This window comes from Pleurodeles waltl, chromosome 1_2 (assembly GCF_031143425.1).
Source record: "Pleurodeles waltl isolate 20211129_DDA chromosome 1_2, aPleWal1.hap1.20221129, whole genome shotgun sequence".
In the NCBI taxonomy this organism is placed as follows: Eukaryota; Metazoa; Chordata; class Amphibia; order Caudata; family Salamandridae; genus Pleurodeles; species Pleurodeles waltl.
In genome coordinates, this window is record NC_090437.1 from 128,311,709 (window position 1) to 128,339,111 (window position 27,403).

Sequence of the window (27,403 nt, forward strand, 5' to 3'; positions counted from 1 at the left end):
ACTATTGCAAAGGACTGATTGTGCATTCTATCTCTCATCAGGTGACTACAGCAGTGAGACCCGAACCTTGTCATGATTTGAACCTAGGTATTTGGGTTGTTGTGAAGAACCATGTGCACAGGTCCTATTTGGAGGTTCACAGGAGAGGACCTCATCAAGTAATCCTTGTCACCAACACTGTCGTGAAATGCACATGACTGCCGAATTGGATACATGCCTCGGACATGAACTGAGTGAGACAAGCTAAAGAATAAGTGGGGACTACAAGCAGTAATTCTTTAAGACTGACTCAATTGGAAGTTTCTGGAGCATCAGAGGAAGTAGGAAAAGAGGTCCTACCTGAGAGTTCACAGTAACACTTGCCTGAACTACAGTCAGAGGAAAGCCCAAGGGAAGTACCAGAGTCTACAGTTCGAGGATAAACACATAAATCAGGACTGAAACTCAGCACTTACAGAGTCCCTGGTGAGCTCTGGGAAACAGAGAACAATCAAACAGGAATCAGTACACAGCCAGTTGAAGATTATGCAGGAGAAATAGTAGGGGTGAATCCAGACTCCAGAAGATGTGCTCCTTCAACCAGAAGGGACAAGTACCTCAAAGAAGAGAGTGTATAGTGAAGACAACTGGCCAAAGAATGAAAACGAGAAAAGGTGAGTGGTGATAAAATCAAGATGGCCAAAGACTATTATAGAAGAAAAAGAGGTAAAAGAGCAAGGGAATGCAAAACAGGTAAGGCTTGCAGCCAGGTGACAAGAGACCAAGAAGATTCAGAGAACTGGAGAAAAAATACTCAAGCCCTGAACAAATGTATTTTGTGAATGGTGACACTTACTTAAATGACTATCAGACTAATGCTGATGAACTTCCATGAAATGCTGAGACTGTCATCAAGGAAAAAGAATATTACCAAACAACTTCTGAAAGTGCAAAACCTCAATGAAGGGGAAGAGACGTTTTACTGTTGTACCTTAGACTGATGTTTAAAGGACTAGTGAGTCACAGATATTCAGCTGAAGTAGACAAAAGTCCCTTTAGATATCGAGATAGGGTAGAGACTGTAGTGTAGAGTGTGGACTCAATTAATGACACAAAGAGCTGGACTGAACATCAATGAGACTGAAGTTTTCCCCCATCTTAGCTGTAAAGAGATTGTCATGGCATTTAAAGCACACTGTAAAATTGTTCCAATAGTTTTGGCAGTTCTCTTAGCAATTCCTGTAGTTGACTTGTTGCTAGACCTCTTTTTCTTGGATGGATAAACCTTGCCTAGTGATAAGGTGAATCAGACAAAAGTAAATAGTAAAGAAAAATTAAAATGGAAATTAAAACTCAAAGCTAAATCTGAAGGTATCTTTAGTTACAATGTTTATTATCAAATGCTAGTGGAGTACATAGAAAGTAAAACATGTTATGTTTGCTTTTATTTGCCTGCATCTGCAGTTGAGGTGGTCTGCTTTTTCCACCTTCCTTTGTCCTATTTGTTCTCCTATCCCATGTTTTTGCACCTGTTTTGTCACCAGGAAACCATAATTATGATTATGAATACCCTTTAAAGAAAGTACCTATCACAAACTCTTCAAACCTGTACATCTGGATGATAACCCTATTTCTCGGTTCTCAAAAGCATTTGGAAGGGTGAGTAAAAGGGAGTACATGGTGAAGTATTTCCAGCCTTAAACATAATTCTACTAACACAAGTGCATGTGCGCTTACGTTTTAAAATTAACCATGCTTATAGGAGTTGTATATTAACAAACATAATGAAAGGATAAAAAAGGAGAAGGAAAGTTCAGGTGGAAGAACAAAAGGTAATTCCAGTCAGGGGAAAGAAAAGGCTGAAGATACAAAAATTCATCCAAACTTAAACCTGAATCTGGTATCTAGGGGGACACTATGTAACATTCATGAGAGAGAAGGGAATTAAGCTGCAGAAATGGTTGAATGGAGTGACTGTGATCATACGTATTTGGTGAGGGATCAAACATTCAAAGGACAGAAAGTTAGTACTAGGGAAATATATAATGTTTTTGGTAAATCTGTAGATCTCCAGTTACCAGGTAATTGAGCGCAGAGCTGCTTTGTACCTTTGGCCTTTCTGAGGGTATACCATACTAGTGAACACCTCTAGTTTAAGAAAACGAAGTTGGAACAGGTGCCTGGGAGAGATGTTTGGTGCTATAATGCATTATGTTAAGCTAGCTTTTTAAAGATGTGAAGATTAGAAAATGATCTACCTTAGTGGATAGGCTTGCTACTAACACTGCAGGTGCACTAACCGTCATTAGGAAGAAATTTGTGGCTATGAGAGATTTGATGAATGCAAAATTGCCTTGCGTTAGATATCTTATTCACAAAGGAAAGCTGGCTCTTGCATTCTTTTTTTAATCACTGTTACACTTTCATCTCTAAAATTGATAACCAGACTGATAACGTTGTGACTAAATTAACTAGTATTACACAGGAAGTGTAATACTGAGGAGTTGGAGTTGTAAGGAGTTGGAGGAGACTGGATCATGGGAAGGTAAGTAAGTGGTTTGGAAATGTAGGACGAAGAATCCTCAAGCTAATACTAATGCCCATATTAATAGTCTTAATTGTAATAATGTGTCCTCTCTTCTCTTTATTAAAGGCTTTGGACATATTTAATCGAAGGGTGGGACATTTGTTGGGAATAAGAAGCTGTCACCAATGAGTGGGAGAAAAAGGTTAATAATTTACATTGAATTAGAGGAGTTGCAAAGTCACATCTATAACAAGATTAAGCAATATGAAGAATCCAGACTCAAAATGACTACTGTTTTGTAAAATGTATTTTAGAACAGCAAAATGTGATGGCTCTAGTGAATCATCAAAGGGGGGTTGTTAGATTTGTTTTTCAGACAATAAAGCCCTCATTACAACCTTGGCGGTCGGTGTTAAAGCGGCAGTAATACCGCCAACAGGCCAGCGGTAAAAAAAATGGGATTTGGACCATGGCGGTTACCACCATCCAAAACCGTCACTTTAACATACCGACCACCAGGGTGGTAATGGCCGCTAGGCTGGAGACTTCGGTCTCCAGCCCGGCGGCCACCACAATCCCACCCTCGGGATTATGACCCGGTGTACCGCCATGATTTTCGTGCCAAACATACCGCCACAAAAACCATGGCGGTAGGCACTATCAGTGCCAGGGAATCCCCTCCCTGACACTGATAAAGGTCTCCCCGGCCCCTTCCCCTCCCCAGAGCCCTCTCCCACCCTCCCCCTCCAGCTCCTGCCCCCCACACATACACACACAAGCACCCATATACACACATGCACACACGCATACCCACCACCACCCATGCATGCACACATACATACCCACACACCGCAACACACACCAACATACCTTGTCACACACATGCATTCACAACACACAACACTCACAATGACTCATTCACGCATGCATCCTATGCGACTCACGCCCGCATGCACACATACCACTACATACACACAAACCCCCCCACATACACACAACACCCCCCACCCCCCTCTCCGGTCGGAGAACCCGACTTACCTGCTTGCAGGGGGTTCTCCGGCTGGAGACGGTCCACGGCCTTGCTGTCAGCAATAGCATCCGCCAGCAAAACACCGCCAGGCCATATCCTTGCTTCTGATACGGTCGGCGGTGTTTTCCTGGCGTGGCGGTGCTGCTGTAAGCAACGCCGCCTCACCGCCGTCCGCCGCCATGACCGTCGGCGGTGTTCGGCCAGCATTCTGGTGGAATACCGTTGGCGGTCATGATACTGGTAGACAGCTGGCAGCCACAGCGGCGGTATGTTGGCGGCCATCGCTATGGCGGTAGACGGTATATACCGCCAATGTTGAAATGAGGGCCTAAGTGTATTGCACTAATGAAAGTCCTACTTTAGCTAACAATAGTAATAGTAGGCCTCATACTCTTCTGCCCGCGAGTCATGGCGGAGTCCAAATCCAAGCGGGAGCGCTCCGTGAGAGAAATTGGCGCGCCACCGCCACCCACGCATGCACACATGCATACCCACACACCACTACACACACCGACATAGCTTGTCACACACATGCATCCACAACACACAACACTCACAATCACTCATTCATGCATGCATCCAACGCGACTCACACCCGCATGCACGCATCCCAAAACATACACACACCCCCGCCCCCACATACACACAGCACCCCCCACCCCCCTCTCCAGTCGGAGAACCCAACTTACCTGTTTGCTGGGGGTCATCCGGCTGGAGACGGTCCACGGCGCTGCTGTCAGCAGCAGCGTCCACAAGCAAAACACCTCCAGGCCGTATCATTGGTCATGGGGTTTTGCTGGCATGGCGGTGCTGCTGGCAACAGCACCACCTTACTGCCATCCGCCGCCATGACAGTTGGCAATGTTCCACCAGAAATCTGGCGGAATACCGTCGGCAGTCTTAATACGCGTTAACGGCTGGTAGCCATGGCGGCGGTATGTTGGCGGCCATCACCGTGGTGGTAGGCGGTGAATACCGCCAATGTTGTAATGAGGGCCTATATCTCAGTAAAGCACTTAGAAACACAATAGCTCCAATCTGTGGCTCTCAGTGCGTCTTGACAGGGTTGTTCCCAACAGTCAGATGCCACTCGTGAGGGAGTGTGGGACAGTCACGGAGTCGCACGGACCCCAGGCATATTACTTTGGAAAACGAGGAAACAAAGATGTTGCATGCAGTCAGGGAAGAGGGACGTTGCTGGAACCGGTGCTGCCTCGGTTTCCTACTGCCACCTAGGAGGTGAGGCATCAGTTCCTTATTACTAGGCATCGGTTCCTTATGGTTGCAGGGGAGGTGATGCAGTATAATGCTATATGTATTTTAAAACTGACTCCATCTTGACCATTGACTCCATTTTGTACTTAGCTTCAGGTGCCTTCGCAGTGGCGGCGCAGGGTTTTCTCATACCAAGCTTATTTTAGACACTGAGGCCCTCATTACAACCCTGGCGGTAAATCCTGCTTACCGCCGTGCTGACGACCGCCAAGATACAGTGGCCGCGGCAGAAGGCCGCTACAGGTATTACAACCCACATCTTGTAATATGCCACAATATAGACACCCACACAAGTCCGCCACACCAAAGGTCAGTGATAAACTGGCGATAGCAAAACCTACACCGTCACACCAACAGGAATACGCCCACACTATAACGACCCACGAATCAACGCGGCAGTCTTTCGACCGGGGGAAGCCATTGGCGGTACACACAGGCACGCTCAAAATACACCCACATTTACAAAACACAACCACATTGGACAATTCCAAATACACACACCTGATACACATACACACACCACACCCACACACTCACACCACTATAAAACACCCACCCACATTACCCACAACCCCTTACAATGACATTTTTGAAGAAGCAGAGAGAGAGAGAATAGCAAACACAACACCAGCATCCAAAGGCACACAACATCATCACTCATACAACATCCACGCACCTCAAAGAACGCACCCCAACACAACACATCACACAGCACAACAAACATCACCTCACACATCACCCACACAACATTATGGAACCTCAAAGACACCCCAGGTTTTTTGAGGAGGAGCTCAGGGTCATGGTGGAGGAAATCATCCGGGTAGAGCCACAGCTATTCGGATCACAGGTGCAGTAGACATCCATTGCTAGGAAGATGGAACTATGGTGGAGAATTGTCGACAGGGTAAACGCAGTGGGACAGCACCCCAGAAAACGGGATGACATCAGGAAGAGGTGGAACGACCTACGGGGAAGGTGCGTACTGTGGTATCCAGACACCAGGTAGCCGTAAAGAGGACTGACGGTGGACCACCACCTCCTCCCCCACAACTAACAACATGGGAGGAGCACGTCTTGGCGATCATGCATCCTGAGGGCCTCGCAGGAGTAGCAGGAGGACTGGACTCTGGTAAGTCATATTTTTACTACTATATCCCCCCCACCCTTCCTGCATGCCATCACAAACTCCTACCGCTATCCTCACACCCATCACCCCAACACCTCACAGATACCCCACCATCACAACCCACCCATCCCAATACCAAGCCCTGCATGTAACACCAATGCATGGACACCCATTACAGACCTGCATGGACACCCATCACCAAAGCATGTCCAGTAGAGAGACTCACCCAGGACACAAAATCACAGGTCACACAAGGGCCAAGGCAATAATGCAAGCACAGGAGTAGAGGGAAACTCACCCATTGCACAAGATGGCACACACAGATTCAATAACTATGCATTTACACCCCAACAGGACCCCTAACCAACATCACCGGACAGGAGGTGCCAGCCATACACAGTCCCCCCACAGAAGAGGCCCACAGTGACAACAGCAGCTCTGCACGCCTGGATCAAGATGACCAGCCCGGCCCATCAGGGACCTCTGGACAGTCGGTTCCCCTGACAGGGTCACAAACCACCACTGAACCTCCCCCCTCAGGAAACACCACCACAGCACCCACCCAGCGGGCCCATGCCACTGTCCCCAGGACACGTCAATCAGAAGTGTGTCCACCACTACAGGGACTCCAGGTAAACCCACTAACCCAAGACAATCAGGGACCTGGCGTCAGTGGCAGTGGGCAAATGGGTCAGGGGACAGAGGCACAGGACAACAGGGAAACTGGGAGGGCTGCTGTGCGACAGGGGGAGGACAGGTCGAGGGAACCCACTCTCCACGAGGCACTCTCCAACATCATGGGAGCATACCACCATTCCCAGGAGACCCTGGTCCAGGTACTGGCCAAGTTTCAGGAGACCTAGCGGCTGCAGGAGGAACAGTGCCTGGGAATCAGGGAGGACTTGAAGTCCATTAACACCACCCTGGTCACTGTTGCAGGGGTGCTGGCAGACATGGCCAACACCATGAGGGAGACAGTGGCACACCAACGGGCCCCTGACACTAGCCCGAACGATGAACAGCCCTCCACGTCTGCCGGAGATAGTGGACAGGAGGTCCCGCCACAGGACCAACAGGCCACCAGCACCCCACCCCCTGCAGAAGGAGAACCAGCCCACAAACGGTCCCTGCAAATCAGGCACAAGACAGAGAACATTGCCAACACCCCCGCCAGGAAATAAGACTCTCCTGATTGTCACCCTTCTTTCTCACTATGTCACCCTGACCACCTTGAACTGCCATTACTCCACTTCCTATGCCCCCTTGGACAATGCACCTATGATACAAAGAGACTGGACTCTACCATGGACATTCCTCCACCATCACCCCAGCCCATTGCACATACCCCTCTACTGATTAGCACTTAAATAAACACCCTTGCATCACAAAACAATCTGGAGTCAGTCTGTACTTTCACAAATGTGTTATTACAATATCTCTGACAAATATCAATGTCAATGTTCATTTTCACATACCAAAGTATGACAGTTGTTGGGCACCAGTAAACATAGCAGAAGGCAGAATGTGGTACTCAGATCTGTGAAAAGGAAAGACAAAGTGAACTGTCACGGTCCATACACAGAGGTAAAAAGGCAGAATCATGCAATGTCCTACAATAGTCTGATGTGAGAGAAGCAGTGCCAGTCTCTTACCTGTGTCTCACTGGAAGTATTGCATGATGATGTTGTTTCGGTTGTCAATATCTTCTTCTTCTGCCTCCTCTTCTTCACTGTCCACAGGCTCCACAGCTGCCACAAGATCAACATCAGGCCCATCTTCCTGCAGAAAAGGCACCTGGCGTCGCAAAGCCAGGTTGTGCAACAAACAGCATGCCACGATGATCTGGCACACCTTCTTCGGTGCGTAGTATAGGGAGCCACCTGTCCGATGGAGGCACCGGAACCTGGCCTTCAGGAGGCCGAACGTCCGCTCTATAATCCTCCTAGTTCGCCCATGTGCCTCATTGTAGCATTCCTCTGCCCTTGTCCTGGGATTCCTCACTGGGGTCAGTAGCCATGACAGGTTGGGGTAACCAGAGTCACCTGCAAATATCAAGGGGTATCTGTTAGACACACACCAACCCTTATGGACTCACCCATACCCAGACACCTATTCAAACTGTGTGGGGACCTTGGGCTCACCTATTAGCCACACACCCCCTGTGTGAACTCTGGAGTTTGCCCATCACATAAGGGATGCTGCTAATCCTAAAAATGTAAGCGTCATGCACTGAGCCAGGATACTTGGCATTCACATGGGAGATGTACTGGTCTGCCAAACACACCATCCGCACATTCATGGAATGGTAGCTTTTGCGGTTTCTGTACACCTGTTCATCCCTGCAGGGTGGGAAAAATGCCACATGTGTACCATCAATGGCACCAATGATGTTCATAATCATAAACATTTATAAAGCGCGCTACTCACCCGTGAGGGTCTCAAGGCACTAGGGGGATGGGGTTACTGCTGCTCGAAGAGCCAGGTCTTGAGTTGCCTCCGGAATGCGAGGTGGTCCTGGGTGGTCCTGAGGTTGGTGGGGAGGGAATTCCATGTCTTGGCCGCCAGGTAGGAGAAGGATTTCCCACCTGCCGTGGTGCGGCGGATGCGAGGGACGGCGCAAGAGCGAGGTTGGCGGAGCGAAGTTGACGGGTGGGTGTGTAGAAACTGAGGCGACGGTTGAGGTATTCGGGTCCCTTGTTGTGGAGGGCTTTGTGTGCGTGGGTGAGGAGTCGGAAGGTGATCCTTTTGTTGACGGGTAGCCAGTGCAGGTGTCTCAGGTGGGCAGAGATGAGGCTGTTGCGGGGTATGTCGTGGACGAGGCGGCGGAGGCGTTTTGAATTCGCTGCAGACGTTTCTGGAGTTTAGCGGTGGTTCCTGCGTATAGGGTGTTGCCGTAGACCAGGCGGCTCGTGACGAGGGCGTGGGTCACGGTCTTTCTGGTGTCGGCGGGGATCCAACGGAAGATCTTTCGGAGCATGCGGAGGGTGAGGAAGCAGGAGGATGATACAGCGTTGACTTGTTTGGTCATGGTGAGAAGTGGGTCCAGGATGAATCCGAGGTTGCGTGCGTGGTCTGAGGGGGTTGGTGCGGTGCCAAGGGCCGTGGGCCACCAGGAGTCGTCCCAGGCGGACGGGGTGTTTCCGAGGATGAGGACTTCCGTTTTGTCTGAGTTCAGTTTCAGACGGCTGAGTTTCATCCGTTCTGTGATGTCTTTCATTCCATCTTGCAGGTTGGTCTTGGCGCTGGTGGGGTCCTTGGTGAGGGAAAGTATCAGCTGAGTGTCGTCGGCGTAGGAGGTGATGTTGATGTTGTGTTTGCATACGATGTCGGCGAGGGGGCTCATGTAGACAGTGAAGAGAGTCGGGCTGAGCGAGGAGCCTTGTGGGACGCCGCAGATGATCTCAGTGGGGTATGAGCGGAAAGGTGGGAGGTAGACTCTTTGGGAGCGGTTGGAGAGGAAGGAGGTGATCCAGTCCAGGGCCTGTCCCTGGATACCGGTGGAGCAGAGGCGGGATATTAGGGTTCGGTGGCAGACGGTGTCGAAGGCAGCCGAGAGGTCGAGGAGGATTAGGGCGACTGTTTCTCCGTTGTCCATCAGAGTTCTGATGTCGTCTGTGACTGAGATGAGGGCGGTTTCTGTGCTGTGATTGGCTTGGAATCCGGACTGAGAGGGGTCGAGTAGGTTGTTGTCTTCAAGGAAATTGGTAAGTTGCTTGTTGACGGTCTTCTCTATGACTTTGGCAGGGAAGGGGAGGAGCGAGATGGGGCGGAAGTTCTTAAGGTCGCTGGGGTCCGCCGTAGGTTTCTTCAGTAGGTCTTTGACTTCCGCGTGTTTCCAGCTCTCGGGGAAGGTGGAAGAAGCAAACGAGCTGTTGATGATGGTCTGGAGATGCGGGGCGATGATGTTGTCGGCTTTGTTGAAGATGAAGTGTGGGCAGGGGTCCGAGGGGGCACCGGAGTGGATGGAGTTCATGGTGGCTTTGGTCTCTTCTGTGTTGATGTGAGTCCAGGCGTTGAGGGTGATGGCTGGGGTTGTAGGTTCTGTGGTGGTTGGCTGGGTCTGGTGTCCGAAGCTGTCGTGTAGGTCGGTGATCTTACGATGGAAGAAGGTGGCGAGGGAGTTGCAGAGGTCTTGTGAGGGCGTGATGGCGTTGGCGTTAGGGTTGGAGAGCTCTTTGACAATGTTGAAGAGTTCTTTGCTGTTGTGAGAGTTCTTGTCCAGTCTGTCTGTGAAGGAATTTCTTTTGGTGGCGCGGATCAGTTGGTGGTGTTCGCGGGTGGCGTTTTTGAGGGCAGACATGTTTTCTGCGGTGTGGTCCTTGCGCCAGGCTTTCTCGAGGGTGCAGCAGTTTTTTTCAGATTCCTTGAGGGTGTCTGTGAACCAGAGAGGTTTTTTGGTGTTGGTCTGTCTTGGGAGGCGTCTGAGGGGAGCGAGGTTGTCTGCGCAGTTGGTGATCCAATGTGTGAGGCTGAGGGCTGCGTCGTTGGGGTCGGTGGAGAAGGTGGGTTGGTTGTCACTGAGAGTGGAGAGAAGCTGTTCCACTGTGATTTTGTTCCAATGTCGGCGTGGGATGGATTGTGTGCGGAGGTAGCGAGTCTCGTGTCGGAAGGTGAAGTGGACACATCTGTGGTCGGTCCAGTGTATTAACGGAGGAGTGGCTGAAGGATACGTGGTTGCTGGCGGAGAAGATGGGGTCGAGCGTGTGTCCGGCGATGTGAGTGGGGGTGTTCACCAGTTGCTTGAGACAGAGGTTGGCGAGGTTGGCGAGCAGGGCGATGGTGTTGGGGTCGTTGTTCTGTTCCAGGTGGAAGTTGAGGTCACTGAGGAGGATGTAGTCCGACAAGGCAAGGGCGTGCGGGGAGATGAAGTCAGTGATAGAGTCGCTGAAGAGGGCGCTTGGTTCAGGGGGTCTGTAGATGAGAGTTCCTCTGAGGGTGGTCCTGGGGTCGGTGTGGATCTGGAAGTGCAGGTGTTCGGCGGCGAGGGGGGTGTCTTCGGTGTAGGTGATGACGTTGATGGAGTACTTGAAGACGATGGCGATTCCTCCACCTACTTGGTTGGTGCTGTCTCTCCTGGAGATCTTGTAGCCGTCGGTGCGGTGGAGTCCAGGAGGTCCCATAGTTCCACGGCGTGCTTGTGGACGGAGCGTGCGTTGATCAGGATGCATTTGAGGTGGTTGTTGGCGCGTGGGCTGGCAGGCGTGGTGGTTTCGCGGTGGAAGGTGAGTTTGCAGGTGAGGCATGCGAAGGGTCCATGGGTACGTTTCGGGTTGGCTTGGAAGCAGGTGCTGGAGCGCCCCGGGTTGAGGGCGTGGAGGGTGTTGGGGTCGTAGCGGTGCTGAGGGATTTGGAGTGCTGGGGGCCAGGGGTCGTGGCGCTGGGCGCGGTCCAGGCGCGGACGGGCGCAGATGGGCTTGCCTTTGGTGCGCCAGCGGCGCGGCCGCATAGCGGCTGCAATAAGAGGGAGGAGGGGGGGAGGAGGGGTCAGCTGGGGGCGGGGGGTGAGAGGGGGGCGACGAATGGGAGCGGGGGGGCCGAGCAGGAGGTGGCGGCGGGAAAGCGGAGGGTGGGTGGGTCAGGTAGAGGGGAGGGGAGAAAAGATAGGGGAGGGGGGGTTAAAGGTGGAGGGGAGTAGGGAAGAAAGATAGGGGAGGGGGTTACAGAGGTGGAGGGGAGTAAGGAAGAACAGAGAGCAGAGTCAAGAACAGAAGAACAGAAGAGAGAAGAGTCAAGAACAGAAGAACAGAAGAGAGAAGAGCCAAGAAGAAGGGTAAAGAGGAAGAGGAGAGAAGAGTCAAGGAAGAGGAGTCAGGCAGAAGAGGAGAGACCTGAGAAGCAGAGGGGAAAGAAAGAACACGCAGGTCGGGGTGCAGAGGACAAAGAGGAACACAGATGAAGAACACAGATGAAGAACACAGAAGAAGGACAAAGAAGAAGAGAGAACACGCAGGACGGGGTGCAGGGAAGAAAGAAGAACACAGATGAAGAAAGAAGAAAGAACATGCAGGTCGGGGTGCAGAGGAGAAAGAAGAACACAAATGAAGAACACAGATGAAGAACACAGAAGAAGGACAAAGAAGAAGAGAGAACACGCAGCAAGAGGGCTGCAGAAGAGGAGCAGAGAGCGAAGGGAAGAAGGACAGCAGCGGTGCGGAGAGAGGTTGGAGGAGAGAGTGGAAGGCAGAAGACAGAGGTACAGGAGACGAGAGGTGAGTAGCGCGGGCTGGGCGAGGGGCTGGGCGGGGGGAGTACTTACTGTTTTTTGCAGGTCTTGCTGGGAGGTGTCAGGAGCCTGGGCTGGTGGAGCTGCAGCGGCAGGGGGAGCGACCTACCCTCGGGTCAAGGGTCGCTAACTCTGCTGCGCAGCGGCCGCCATAAGAGGGAGGAGGGGGAGGAGGGGTCAGCTGGGGGCAGGAGCGCGGGGGGGCAGGAGGGAGGTGACGAATGGGAGCAGGGGGGGCGGGCGGAGCAGGAGGTGGCGGCGAGAAAGCGGAGGGTGGGGGGGTCAGGTAGAGGGGAGGGGAGAAAAGATAGGGGAGGGGGGGTTAAAGGTGGAGGGGAGTAAGGAAGAAAGATAGGGGAGGGGGGTTACAGAGGTGGAGGGGAGTAAGGAAGAACAGAGAGAAGAGTCAAGAACAGAAGAGAGAAGAGTCAAGAACAGAAGAACAGAAGAGATATGTCCCAGGGCATAGAAGTCAGCTTTCACTGTGGGCAAATCCTCCACCTGGGGGAAAACGATGTAGCTGCGCATGTGTTTCAGCAGGGCAGACAACACTCTGGACAACACGTTAGAGAACATTGGCTGAGACATCCCTGATGCCATGGCCACTGTTGTTTGAAAAGAACCACTGGCCAGGAAATGGAGCACTGATAGGATTTGCACTAGAGGGGGTATTCCTGTGGGATGGCGGAAAGCTGACATCAGGTCTGGCTCCAACTGGGCACAATGTTCATGGATTGTGGCACGATCAAGTCTGTAGGTGATAATGATGTGTCTGTCTTCCATTGTCGACAGGTCCACCAGGGGTCTGTACACCGGAGGATGACGCCATCTCATCATCTGCCCCAGTAGATGTGCCCTATGGAGGAGAAGGGTGAGCAGAGGGTCATATACCACATAGGTTGCACAAGGGTGTTTTGCACTATTGTGGTTTAATCGGTGTGTGGTGCTGTCTGTCCGTATTCCTGCCCAAAAGTGCTGTGACGCAGTTAGGTGCCTGCCCTGAAATGGCAGCTGCCTGACCTGTAAGGAGGGACAAGAGGAAATGAGGTAACTGCGCTGGCATTGTGCAGCATCGCGGTTGGCGGACGAAGACCGCTGCGCAATTCAGCATTGGTTATCATTGGGTCCCATGGGTGCCAGGAGCCAATGACGATGTACGCCGGCGGTGACGGTACGCACCGCCGCGGACGTGACCGCCATTTTCTATCTCTTCACTCACTTGATACCTGACCTTCAACAGGAGAGGACCTACACTGCAAGTGCTGCTGTGACCTGAGTCTGGAAGCGACAATGGCTACAGTGTCTGGGGAAAGGGCCCCTGCCTTCACCACGGAGGAGTTGGACAACCTGGTGGATGGGGTCCTCTCCCAGTACACACTACTCTACGGTCCTCCAGACAAATAGATGAGTACACTGTGTGCATGGTGGATGGGACATTAATGTATGGAGTGGCGTGGATGGAAGATGCATTGGGGGGCTGTGGCCTGCATGTGAGAATGGTCAGTGTATGTGTTTCAAGGCATGGTTGGGAAGTTTGGGGCCAATGAGTAAGAATAACCGGACAGGGGAGTAAAATCCATTCTCACTTTACCTTTTCTCTAGGTCAGCGCCCACCAGAAGAAGGGTATATGGCGTGCCATCGCCAAGGAAGTGCGGACCCTGGGGGTCTATCATAGACGGAGCACCCACTGCCGCAAGAGATGGGAGGACCTGCGTCGCTGGAGCAAGAAGACGGCGGAGGCCCAGCTGGGGACGGCCTCCCAACGTTGAAGGGGTGCCCGTCATACCATGACCCCCCTGATGTACCGGATCCTGGCGGTGGCATATCCGGAGTTGGATGTGCGCTTGAGGGCATCACAGCAGCCACAAGGGGGTGATTACAGTGTCATTCAGCTGACTGCACGCTTTACGAGGTGTCTGGGTGGGGGAAGTGGGCTGTGGGTTCCCCTAGGCCAGGGCGAACTTGGTAGGGTAGGTCCCTTTTTAGGCAGGCTCTGTGGCACTCCAACCCCAATAGTGGTAGTGGTCATCTACACCTAGTCAGGCTCTTGTGAGTTCCCACTGCCGCAAGAGATGGGAGGACCTGCGTCGCTGGAGCAAGAAGACGGCGGAGGCCCAGTTGGGGATGGCCTCCCAACGTTGAAGGGGTGCCCGTCGCACCATGAGCCCCCTGATGTACCGGATCAGTAGGCAGGCTCTGTGGCACTCCAACCCCAATAGTGGTAGTGGCTATCTACACCTAGTCAGGCTCCTGTGAGTTCCAGGTGTGCAGCAAATGGGCTTAAGCATAGTCCCCCACAGGCAGGTGATTTTCCTAAAAACTGTTAATGCATGGCCTAGTGCATAGGGCTGCTCCCTGTGTGTTGTGTCCGCCAACGGTGGTGTTGTTTCTGGCATTGACCATATGTCTCCTCTGTCTTCTTTCCCCCCCTTTTTGTTTTGTCACCCTGTCTTTGTGTGCATTAACATTATCTGGCGGAGGAGCAGTAGCACCGGAGCAGGAGGGAGCTGCAACCCACATGGCCCAGGAGGGTGAATGTACGGAGTCTAAAGGCACCAGTGGGACGGAGGGTGAGGGGAGCTCCACGACGGGGACAGGAGGGGACATCAGCGACAGCGATTCCTCCTCTGATGGGAACTCCTTTGCGGTGGCAGGCACCTCTGTGCCCACCGCAACAACAGGTACAGCCGCCACCCCCCCAGCACCGCCCTCCCTGCAGCCCCTCAGCGTATTTACCGTGCCCGCTCACCCAGGAGGGTGGGCATCTCCTTCGCCCCAGGCACCTCAGCCCCTGCCCCAGTCAGCCCTGCTGCCCTCAGTGAGGAGGCTATTGACCTCCAGAGATCCCTCACTGTTGGGCAGTCAACCAGTTTGAATGCCATTGAGGGTGTCGAGAGCCATTTGCAACAAACAAATGCATACCTGGAGGGCATTCATTATGGCGTGGTGGCCCAACAGAGAGCATTTCAGGCTCTGGCCTCAGCACTGATGGCAGCCATTGTCCTTGTGTCCAGCCTCCCCCTCCAACCTCCACTACCACGACCCAATCCCCTCTACCTCAGCCTATCCCAAGCACACCATCAGACCAGCATGCACACACATCAGCACACAAAAGTGGCTCAGGCAAACATAAGCACCACACATCCCACAGGCAGTCACACAAGCACCATACCCATGCAGACACACCAACATCCACTGCCTCCACTGTGTCCCCCTCCTCCACATCGTCCACCTCCCTCCCAGCCTCACCTCCACTCACACCTGCATGCACTACATTCTCAGCCACTACCTCCATTGCTAGCACGCCCATCACCACACACCGCTCACGTGAAACACCACCCCACTACCAGGCACACGTCCCCTGTGTCCTCTCCCAGTGTGGCTGTGAGCCCTCCTCCCAAAGTACACACACGCAGGCACACACCCACTCAACAACCATCCACCTCACAACAGCCTCCAGCCCATGCACCTTCACCCAAACTCAGCAGATGTACACCTCCTACAACCACTACCTCTCCCTCCACTCCCAAACCCCCTCCCCATCTTCCCGGTGTGTCAAAAAACATTTCCTAGCTTTCATTGACCTCTTCCCTACACCTCCCCCCCGTCCTTACCCTAGGGCCAGGATGTCCAGATCCCAGCCCAGCACCTCAGCCACAAAATCCTCGTCCAGTGTGGTCTCTGCAAGTCCGGGAACATCGAAGGCGGCACCCATCAGGGCTGCCAGTGTGCCACCTAGTGAGACCAAAGACCACCCTATTCCGCCACCTGCCAAGGTAAAGAAGGGGCCCACATGCCGAAGAGAAAAGCCGCACCAACCACCCAGCTATGCCTCTTCCAGAACCAAAGAGGACAGTGCCAAGGTCCCAAGGTGGACAAGGGACACCAGGGCAAAGGGAAGTCAGCTCAGGGCACAGAGCCTCCGGGTGAAGGACTGGTGTCACCCCTTCGGCAAGACAGACCAGCAACCTGTACAGCAGTGGCCACCGCTGCAATGATCACCACCTGCACCGCCACGTGCACCACCACCTGCACATCTGCTGCCTCTACTACAGTCACCAGCATCATCCCCAGTGGGCACCCTTCCGAGACTGCAGGAGACAGCCTGGTGTCTCCCTCCACAAGTGCAGACACCTGCACCACCGGCAGCATCTCCGCACAGACACCGCCGCAGCCACTGCCACTGCTACCTGCCCAGCGACGTGCCCAGCCAGTGCCACTACAGCAGACATCAGCAGCATCCCTAGTGGGCAGCCATCCGAGGCTGCAGGAGATATCCTGGACCCTGCACACACTACATGAGGCACCATATCAGCACTGGCACTATCAGCAATTGGCAGGCTAAGTCGCCGCAGGGTGGAGTGTGGCTCTGCCTCCATGGAGTATCATGCTACCTGTTCGCTGAAAATCTCGTGGCTCAGACACCCAGGTGAGGGAATGGGAACTGCCACACCCCAGGTGCAGCATCACTAGACACAAGGCCCCCTCCAGAACCAGTGGAGAACAGCATCCACTCACCCAGTCCTTGGCAGGATGAAGCACTCTGGGCACAAGGCCTACTCCAGAACCAGTGGAGAACAACATCCACTCACCCAGTCCTTGGCAGGATGAAGCACTCTGGGCACAAAGGCCCCTCCAGAACCAGTGGAGAATAGCATCCACTACCCCAGTCCTTGGCAGAGTGAAGCACTCTGGGCACAATGCCCCCTTCAGAACCAGTGGAGAAAAGCATCCACTACCCCATTCCTTGGCAGGATGAAGCACTCTGGGCACAAAAGCCCCCTCCAGAACCAGTGGAGAACAGCATCCACTCACCCTGTCCTTGGCAGGATGAAGCACTCTGGGCACAAAGCCCCCCCCCCCCACAAGCAGTGGAGAACAGCATCCACTACCCCAGTCCTTGGCAGGATAACGCACTCTGGGCACAATGCCCCCTCCGGAACCAGTGGAGAAAAGCATCCAGTATCCCAGTCCTTGGCAGGATGAAGCACTCTGGGCACAAAGCCCCCTCCAGAACCAGTGGAGAACAGCATCTGCTAGAGAGACTGTGGCCTTGCACTCCCCAGGGGCAAGCCGTGGGCAAACCACCCACTTGAGGGACTCTGGCTTTGTACTCCCCAGGACCACGCAGTGGGCAAACCACCCACTAGAGAAACTGTGGCTTTGCACTCCCCAGGACCAAACAGTGGGCAAACCACCCATTAGAGAGACTGTGGCTTTAAACTCCCCAGGACCAAGCAGTGGGCAGTGCACCCACTTGAGAGACTTGAGAGACTGTGGCTTTGCACTCCCCAGGACCAGGCAGTGGGCATGGAGCCCCCTCGAGGAGCAGTGGCGTCGTCCCGTCATCCGGCTGAGGTGCCCCCCTCCCCTTTCCCCATGAGGTGCCTGAGTTTTATTCAACCTGATGCCCCTGCAGTGTTCTCTCCGTTTTGAGGCAGGTGTCATGTGTGGGCTTCGCCCATGCTTTTTGGGACCACTGATCCACAGACATTTAATGGAACAATATATGGACTTGTGTACTTGCTGTAAATATTTGTACATACTAATCACTTAAAGTTATCTTGGTCTATCAGAATTTTCGATTATTACACTGGTTACAATCATTTCATTTTGTCCTTGCGTTCTTCCAGGGGGTGAAGGGGTGTATCTCTGATGTGATTGGATTTGTTTGTGTGTATGGTGTTGTGGGTGAGGGTGGGGGTGGGAGTATTGCGTATTGCTTGTGTGTGTCACTCTCTTTTTCCTCCCCCCATCCCCTGTGTGCTAGGTGCAGTACTCACCGTGGTCGTCGCCGACGTCTTTGATGTTCCTGGTAGATAAGGAGGTCAACCAACATTGGTAACACCGGTAACTCGGGCTCCATGGCGTCCTGGTTCCTCATTGGATGTCGAGAGGTGAGTGGTTTCCCTTCCAATGACTGTTTCTGCCGTGCTTTTGATGGCGTTGGTACCGCCCCAGAAAAGCTGGCGGATTGGTGCTTTGTAATAGTGTGGGAGGTACATTGTCTTCCGCCTGTCTGTTGGTGGTTACTGCCCCGGTGTTTGCTGCTACCGCTGTGGCGGTCAGAATGTTAAAGTGGCTGTCTGTGTGGGCGGTTTCCACCATGGTCGTGATGCCATTTTTTTTACCGCCAGCCTGTTGGCGGTATTATCTCCGCTTTATCACCGACCGCCAGGGTTGTAATGAGGGCCTGAATGTGCTTACGCTCTTCTCACCAGGGCAGGTCATACCGTGCTAGAACATATTATGGGGGATGCGGCTAGGATAAGAGTGTACAAGGATGAGAATGTTTTCATCAGGGAAAGGTACAGCTCTGTCTCTGGAATACACATTGAAGCCTAGCCAGAATTTGAAGGAATGTCTTCTTTTAACATGTCTGATAATTCTAAATCTCTCTAGTTTCACATTGAAGCCTTGCACAAATTGGTGAGGGGAGTGAAGCAAGATGAAGACAAAGGGTGGTGGGATTGGTTATTTTGCTGGCTTCCTGATTTTGGACAACTTTGTACTATTTTAGGTGGAATACTTGTAGTCATTTGTATTATAATAATGCTATGTTGCTCAATACAAGGCATACCTAACCTACTTAATATGTTTAGACCAAAAAGGGTTACTTTTAAACCAGTATGTTATGAGAGTCACTAGTCAAAGGGTGGAGTGTAATGCTATATGTATTTCAACACTGACTCCATCTTGACCATTGACTCTATTTTGAGTTTAGCTTCAAGTTTTGCCACAGTGGTGGTGCAGGGTTTTTTCAAACCAAGCTTGTTTTCCACAATGAATGTGGTTTAGCTCTTCTCACAAGAGCAGGGTTATACCATGCTAGAACATACTATGGGGGATACGGCTACGATAAGAGTGTACAAGGATGAGAATGTTTTCATCAGGGAAAGGTAAAGCTCTGTCTCAGAAATGCGTATCGAGCCTGGCCAGTTATTTCATGTGTTTTCAACACAAACCGAGTACTGCCAACGTGTGAATTTCATAACCGAAGGGATGGGGGTTACTAGAATCTTCCTCTTGAGGTAGTTTAAGGTATAATGGGCGTGGAAAACTTAGAGCTGAGACAGAGGAGCTCACCTGAGAGTGGACACACTGCTCAGGAAAATCTAATTCAGGGACGTTCTCCTGCCTCTGCCGTTCAGAGTTCCTTGACTTGGTGCCGGCAAGGATGATGGATTCAACCCCTATGGTGATTAATTTTAATTCTTAACTATTTGGCTTGATTATATGTATATTCACTGCATATATTTACTGCTGATGTATTGCACGTCTTGCCTGTCATTGTTTAACTCTGAGTATTTTGACATATGCATGTGTTTCACTGCATTCAAGTTAAATGCTTATGTTCATATATTCGTATGCTTTTATTTGATATCTGACAAGTGCCTTAAAAAATCCCTACTCAGACAAAGAGTGCTGCATTCTTTGCCATCATTTTCTCTTAGTTCAAAGCAGAGCAACACAACTTGACGTCACTTTGCAGGATTTCGAAATAAAAGATGAATAAGTGAAAAATGTTTGGCAAAAAATCAAAGGCAGTTTCCCAGGTACCAAATGAAATGCCAGGTTGGGCGAAAGCACCTTATGACGTACTTGCAAATGAATGGGCGGGTGGTGCTGGGTTGAGTGAGAATTCGGATGCATGTCTTATAGATGTTGAACCAACAAAGGTATTAAATTGTTGGCAAAAAGTGCCCATAGAGAAGGGACAGGAATTAGCTATCTTAGGCAGACGGGCTGGATCATTTTATCTGCTTATAGAAAAATGCATGAGAAATGTGTTCAGTTAGAACAGGAATGTCAGCAATTAGAGAGGCAGCTAGTTGAAGCCAGGAATAACTCGACAATGTTGTCATGTCAGAATAAATTACTGCAAGATAAACTTGATACTTACCAGACCGTGACAGAGAAGGCTGCAGTGTGTGTGGCTCAGTATAATTACAGAAAGTGCAGGGGAAGAGTTAATAAAAGCAAGTTCATTTAGCCATTGCTAAAGCAGGGCTAGACTGGAATTCGGATGTTTGGGATGCTACTATTTGGGATTCCACTGACTTTTCTGATTCTGCCGAAGAGACTTGTCAAAACAGTGGTGGTCAGGGAGAGGCAGACAAACAGAAAATGATTCATGCGCAGCCCATACACAGACGAAAGCCATAACATGGACCGCAATTCCTCAAGGGGGAGCAGTCATGGACTCTCTAGAGGATTATACTCAACAGTAAGTTAATGATGTTACAAACAGATTTCGGCAGAGATCTGGGGAAACATTGCTTACATAGATGGTGCAATTATTTGACACACGAGCTTCTGCAGTGATGCTAGATGTAGGAGATGCTCCAAAGTTTTGCATACTTAGCTCTGAATCCACTGTATAGGAGCAGTTTAGGAATATCAGGGTAACCAACAGTTCACCCTATTGCAGCTAGCAGTCATGGGGTGTAATCATAAGCATCCTACAGAGTCAGACTGGTCACAAAATGATAAACCCTGATATACATTAAGAGATGCAATGCAGAGAATTGAGGGAGAGAGAATGAAAACTGCCATTTTTCTAGGTGATGCTCACCGTCTGTTGGACAGATCGCTCTCTGTATCAGTGCAAAACAAAACAATTCACTTCGCTCCTCCAGCCTACAAACATGTGATAATGACCCTATTGATCAAATCAGACAGCTAACCCTTTAAAGGATGTACCGGAGGCTGTCCGTGAGCTGGGAGAGCTGGGATACTGGATGAAACCTGAGAGAGCCTCGAGGTCTGAAGGCCGCACAGATAATAACAGAGAATCTAGGAGAGATATGTTTATGGCATTGCTGAAGGATGTTGTCAACAAACAACAGATGGATGGGATAGATACCAAGAGTCTGTGAGAGATGTATCGCAAGTGAGGGCTGGTCAGAAAGGAGGGGAGCAGAAAGGTTAATAAGCAGAATGACAAAGGCGTGAATCAGGGCATGTCAAAGATGCAGGAGGAAGGAAAAGAGGGGGGGAATGCTTCTCCGAGAGGGAGGGAGGAGGATGATTTGAGTACTGACTGGTTGACTGAGGAAAACAGAGAAGGAGAGGAATCGCCTCACAGATAAGAGAGCATATATACAGACTTGACAAAAGTCGGCAGATTTAAATCAGATTAGGAAATAGGCCAAACTCCAATACAGGTATGGGCTCGCAAAGATAATAGACCCCATGTTGATTTAGAAAATCACGTGGCACATACAAATGCTCAAAAGGTTCGGGTCTTGGTGGATACCGGAGCAGAGTCCTCTTTAATATATGGAAATCTGAAAACGTTCACAGGGCAGCACAACACCATCACAGGGTTCGTGGAAAGCAAACTCCTGCTGTGCAGACTACTGTTCAAATGAACATATGCCAAAAAGAGAATAAACTGTTTTGCTTGTGCCACTGTTATAGTATATTCTTGGAATTTACATTCTGAAGGGAATGACTTTATATTTGGAGGATGGATGTTATCAGTTTGTATCAAAGAGATACATTTCCGCAGCAGCAGTGAGCGGGGGTCATCTGAAGATACCCCTAGTAAAGGTGTCCCCATCCTCCAAGGTGGTTCATTTGAAACAGTATTGAATCCCAGGAGGGCATGAGGGGATAAGTAAGACTATACAGGATTTGATAGAGGCAGGTGTGGTGGCCTCAGTCACCACTGAGTGGAACAATCCTCTGTCACACGTACACAAACCGGATGAGTGCTATAAAATGACAGTCGATTATCGAGAATCTAACAAATATACACCCTCTTTGACTACCGCAGTCCCCAACACCATTACTTTCATTGAAAAGATACAAAAACATAAAGAGACCTGGTATGAAACCATTGATATTGCTAATGCTTTCTTCTCCAGACCATTGGCCCTTGAGAGCCAGGGGCAATTTTCTTTTTCACACTGTGGAAGACAATGTATTATGTTATGTTTGCCTAAGGGGTATGTGTACAACCCCACCATCTGTCATTGGCTGGTGGCAGAGCACCTGGATGAAGTACCTGTCATTCCAGGGGTGCAGTTATCTCATTATATATATGATGTCATGATTCAGGGAGAAAAGCAGGAACAGTTACAGACTCAATTGGACAGGGTTGTGGAACTTTTGCAAAGCAAAGGGTGGATGATCAATCAAGATAAGGTGCAAGGACCCTCTCAAAATGCGAAGCTTCTAGGAATTCAGTAGTATCAGGAACAGAGGGAAAAGTTGCTGCAGATAAGAAAAAAGATACTAGAATTTGCCACACCCCATAATAAGCAGGAAACTCATTGATTCATTGGAATGTTTGGCTTTGGAGACAGCATATCCCTCACTTGTGTCAGATTTTGGTCCCTTTGTACAAAGTGACTCGAAAGAAACATGGGTTTGAATGGGGAGAGCAGCATCAGTGTGCGTTTGTATTGGCAAAGGAGATGATCCAACAGGTATTAGGCTTATGGCCAATACAGGAAGGAGATACTGAGTTACGTATAACTGTTCAGGAGCAATATGCAACCTGGAGTATGTGGCAGCACAGGGAAGAAAGAGGGTTTCCCTGGCTTTGTGGACCAAAAAGTTACCAGATGCTGGAGAGTGATATACTCCCTTTGAGAAGCAGATACTGGCATGCTATTGGGCTTTAGCGGATACTGAGCAAATGACCCAAGGGCATAATGTAATTCACAGACCCAAGATCCCGATAATGCAGTAGGTGATGAGTTCACCCAAAACTCACCGAATAGGACATGCACAGGAAACAAGTGTCATTAATTGAAAATGGTACATAGAGGACATGGCCCGAGTCGGACTAGCAGGATTAGTGGCCCTGCATGAACAGGTGGCACAGGCACCTGTGCAGGATGATAAGGTGTTGCAGAGGTGCCAGAAATAAAAGAGTCACCTGAGAGGTGGAATGGGACATTTGAATCCTTGTCCCCTGTAGACAGGAAGCAAGTATGGTTCACTGATGGTTCAGCCAAGTATGTAGGGGCCAAGAGACATTGGAAGGCAGTGTCATATAATCCTGTAACCAAGAAGCTGCTTTCTACTACCGGCGAAGGGAAGAGTAGTCAATACTGAGAATTGTATGCAGTATATCAAGCTTTAAAACAAGAACTACCTGAACAATGTCACATTTATACTGATTCTTGGTCTACTGCCAATGGGCTAGCTACCTGGCTTCCCACATGGCATGCACACAACTGGCAAATACATTCCAAGGAGGTGTGGGGCAAAGACTTATGGCAGGAAATTTGGGAAATGTTAGAGCAAAGTATTGTCACTGTATATCAAGCCAACATCTCAGAGGCAGAAGTGGCAATGCAGGATTCTGAATTGGTGGGAATGGATAAATGGGTATTCCAAAATTGTGGACACCCAGGAGAGAAGGCCAGTAACAGGTGGGCAGAGATTAGAGGAATGCACATTATCCTAGATTTGATAAAAACAGTGATCATACCATGTCCTATTTGTCAACATACCCAGCAGACATCTGTCATGCAAACTGTTAGAGGTCAGTTGGGGAGAGGGAAGTTGCCAGGGCAGATATGGCAAATTGATTACATTGGGCCACTACAGAATAGTTGAAGTGTCAAAACGCCTGCATGGTGGTGGATACTTATTATGGATATCTGATTGTTTTTCCATGCATACGTGCTACTCTGTTTAACACCATAAAAACACTGGATTTGTTGATGTTGTATTACGCACTCCCACTTCAGGTCCAGAGTGACAACAGGTCACATTTTAAAGGTAATTGGCGCAAGACTATTGTTCACAATATAATATTACGTGGATATATCATATTCTATACTACCCACAAGCTGCAGAACTGATTGAGAGAATGAACGGCTTACTAAAAGCCCAATTACGAAAACTAGCTGACAGTGCCCTGAGAAATTGGAGAGATCATTTGAATGAGAAGTTGTTGATACTTAATAATAGACCCTTGACAAATACAGAAACACCATTAATGCGAACGTTAACCCCAGCTTTACAGATAAAACCCCATGTTGCAACAAATACTATCATGTATTGGAGACAAAAATAGGAGCCTTAGCTCCATACCGAGCAACACCAGAATCTGCAGGTCTTGATTTGCATGCTCCGAACATGTACAGACTGAAACCAAGAGACATGGCTTTCATTGAAACAGGTGTTGGGATACAGATTCTCCCTGGGCATTTCGGATTGATTGCTCCTCAATCTGGGCTGGCACTCAAAGGTATTTAAGTCTTGGGCTGAGTGATTGATGCAGACTCCCAAGGAGAGATTCAAACTATTCTTTTGAACAGTGGGTTCATTGATTTGATAATACAACCTGGAGACAGAATTGTTCAGATTGTCATCATTCCAGTGTATGGGTGATTAGTTAGAAAGGGGACTGCCCCAGCTCTTCTTACAGTGCATGGGGAGGGAGGTTTTGGCTCAACTGACTAAAAATCCTGGTGCGAAGGTGTGGGTAGAATCCCTAAATCATCCTCCTGAGCCAGCAGAAATCATAGTCAAAGACAATGTTTTGCCAGTCATGAAACCAGGACTTGAGAAGTGGGAGCACGTACCAGCTGATAAATGTTATTTGCGAAAATGATCATACTTGTCTCTTTTACAGGATCATACTACAAGGTGTCTTTGTGCTGACTGCACCATGTGGTCAGTATTTGGGCATGTGTGAGTGGGGTCGGGAGGGGCTGAAAGCCCCCAGCTCTGAAGTGACTTTCCAACAGCGCTGATCGACACCTCTGCTGCATCAACCTGAGAACGTTTGGATCCCCTTTGCACAAACTGTGCTCAACCGATAAGATTTCTGCATGACCAATATGAAAAGCACCGTTGACGTCATTTCAACTTGTATGTTGCGATACCAACTTCTGCCAGCTTTTTGCTCCAAATATTTAATGCCACCCACAAGGATGGAGTGGTGGAAGAAAGTGATGTATTGACTCACTTTACACCTTATGAATACTGTTGGTTTTGCCAAGAAACAACTGAAAAAAAATGGGACAACCTGACACAAGTGATCACTAACAATATTACTGCTGGTGATGTCTGCTACAACTTAACCTGTGACACTCACAAAATTGGACAGTGTACTCAAATGCACCTTTAAGCAACAATGGGGTCTCCTGAAGAAGCCCTGTGGAAACAACAAGTACTATGTCAACGAAGAAGCAATAAAATGTGTAAAAATTTACACAATAGCATGTCTTGCAAGAACCCCATGTCTGCGGCTAGTCACATCAAGCATGTCAAATTTCAGGTTGGATGGTTATTTTCTTGTGGAAATATCACATTAACTTACATTCCTGTAAATATAAATGGAGGACTGTGTGCCTTTATGCAGTTAGAACTCATGATGTTTCCATTTCACTCCGTATCACATACTCAAAATAAAAGAGAAACCGTTCAACTAAGCGAAGATTGTGACTCTGAAGTTAAACTGTTATCTAGATCATAATAGGTAAGCTTAGGTCCTTCTATGGTAGGAGTTCCAGGATAAGCTGTTTATAATACCCGAGTTATTAACAAACTAGCATGTTTGATGGTTAAAAACATTAAGAGCAAATCTATTGCTTTAGCGGAGCTATTACTAGATGTACGAGGCACTAGAAAAGCAAACACGATCATGGTTGCTCAGAATTTGAAAGAGTGTATTGTTTTAATCTGTCAGATTGTTCTAAATGTATCCAGTCTCACATTGAACCCTTGCACAAATTGGTGAAGGGAGTGAAACAAGATGAGAACAAAGGGTGGTGGGATTGGTTATTTAGCTGGGTTCCTGATTTTGGGCAACTTTGTTCTATTTTAGGTGGAATACTTGTAGTCATTTGTATTATAATAATGCTATGTTGCTGTATACAATGCGTACCTAACCTAATTACTACGTTTAGACCGAAAAGGGTTACTTTGAGACCAATATGTTATGAGAGTCACTAGTCAAAGTGTGGAGTGTAATGCTATATGTATTTTAACACTGACTCCATCTTGACCATTGACTCCATTTTGTGCTTAGCTTCAGGTGTCGTCACAGTGGCGGAGCAGGGTTTTTTCATACTGAGCTTGTTTTCCACACGCAATGTGGTTCCGCTCTTCTCACCAGAGCAATGTCATACAATGCTAGAACATGTTATGGGAGATGTGGCTACGATAAGAGTGTACAAGGATGAGAATGTTTTCATCAGAGAAAAGTATACTTCTGTCTGAGGAATGTGCATTGGGGCCCGGACAGTTCTTTTGCTTGAAGGGAGGGGTGTTACCAGAATCTTCCTCTTGAGTTAGTTTAAGACATAAAGGAGGAGGAAAACTTAGCACTGAGACAGAGGAGCTTGTCTGAGAGTGGACATAATGATCAGGAAAATCCCATTCATGGACGTTCTCCTGCCTCAGCCATTCAGGGTTCTTATGCTCGGTGCTGGCAAGGATGATAGATTTAACCTCTATGGTGATGCATTTTAATTCTTAACTATTTAGCTTGACAATATATATAGTCACTGCATATATGTACTGTTGATATATTGATCATTTCTTGCCTGTCATTGTTTAACTGCTGTGAGTATTTTGGCATATGCACGTGTTTCACTGAATTCAAGTTAAATGCTTATGTTCATATATTCGTAAGCTTTTATTTGATATCTGGGAAGTGCCTTAATAAATTCATTACTCAGACTGAGTACTGCATTCTTTGGCATTGTTTCCTCTTAGTTGAAAGCAGAGCAACACATGCAGCGTCAGCAGGGAGGCGTTGTTTCTTTGTGATCCGGTGGATTGATGAATCCAGCCGGTCAAGACTCGAGGAGTTGACATTGTGGTGTTGCAATCACAACACAGGGCCATAGGTGTTGTGGCAGAATCAGGCGTCCAGGGCATCGTGGACAGAGCACTCAGGACTCATGATGTGGCTGGACTTCAGAGGCGCTGCAGTGGCATTGGGCCTGTGGCATCGGTCACAGTCGTTGCCCTCAACGGGGACCACAGCTCCGTTGCAGGCAGCGGTGTAGAGTAGAACAACGGCACCAGTTCTGAAGACGCTCTGGAGTCAATGTACTTAGTTTATTCTTGATTATACCAGAACTGACTCCCAAGGGCCCAGGAACTAAATTTGGTACCACTTGGCGAGTCAGGACTCTCAGCAAGAGAGCCCAGGTGCTGGCAGATGAAGTCTTTGATGTACCTGAGATTTCTAACAGGAGGCAAGCTCAGTCAAAGCAACAGGCAGAGCAGCAATCCCTCCTGCAGTATCTAGCTTTTCTTCT

General features: G+C 49.4%; 1 long non-coding RNA gene across 1 annotated transcript; it reads left to right on the forward strand.

The window, feature by feature from the left end:
* Positions 1–1,528: 1,528 nt before the first annotated feature.
* LOC138297590 (uncharacterized) lies at positions 1,529–26,821 on the forward strand. Its single transcript, XR_011204174.1, has 2 exons — positions 1,529–1,638; positions 24,763–26,821. It is a non-coding gene; the product is annotated as an uncharacterized lncRNA (long non-coding RNA).
* Positions 26,822–27,403: the final 582 nt, after the last annotated feature.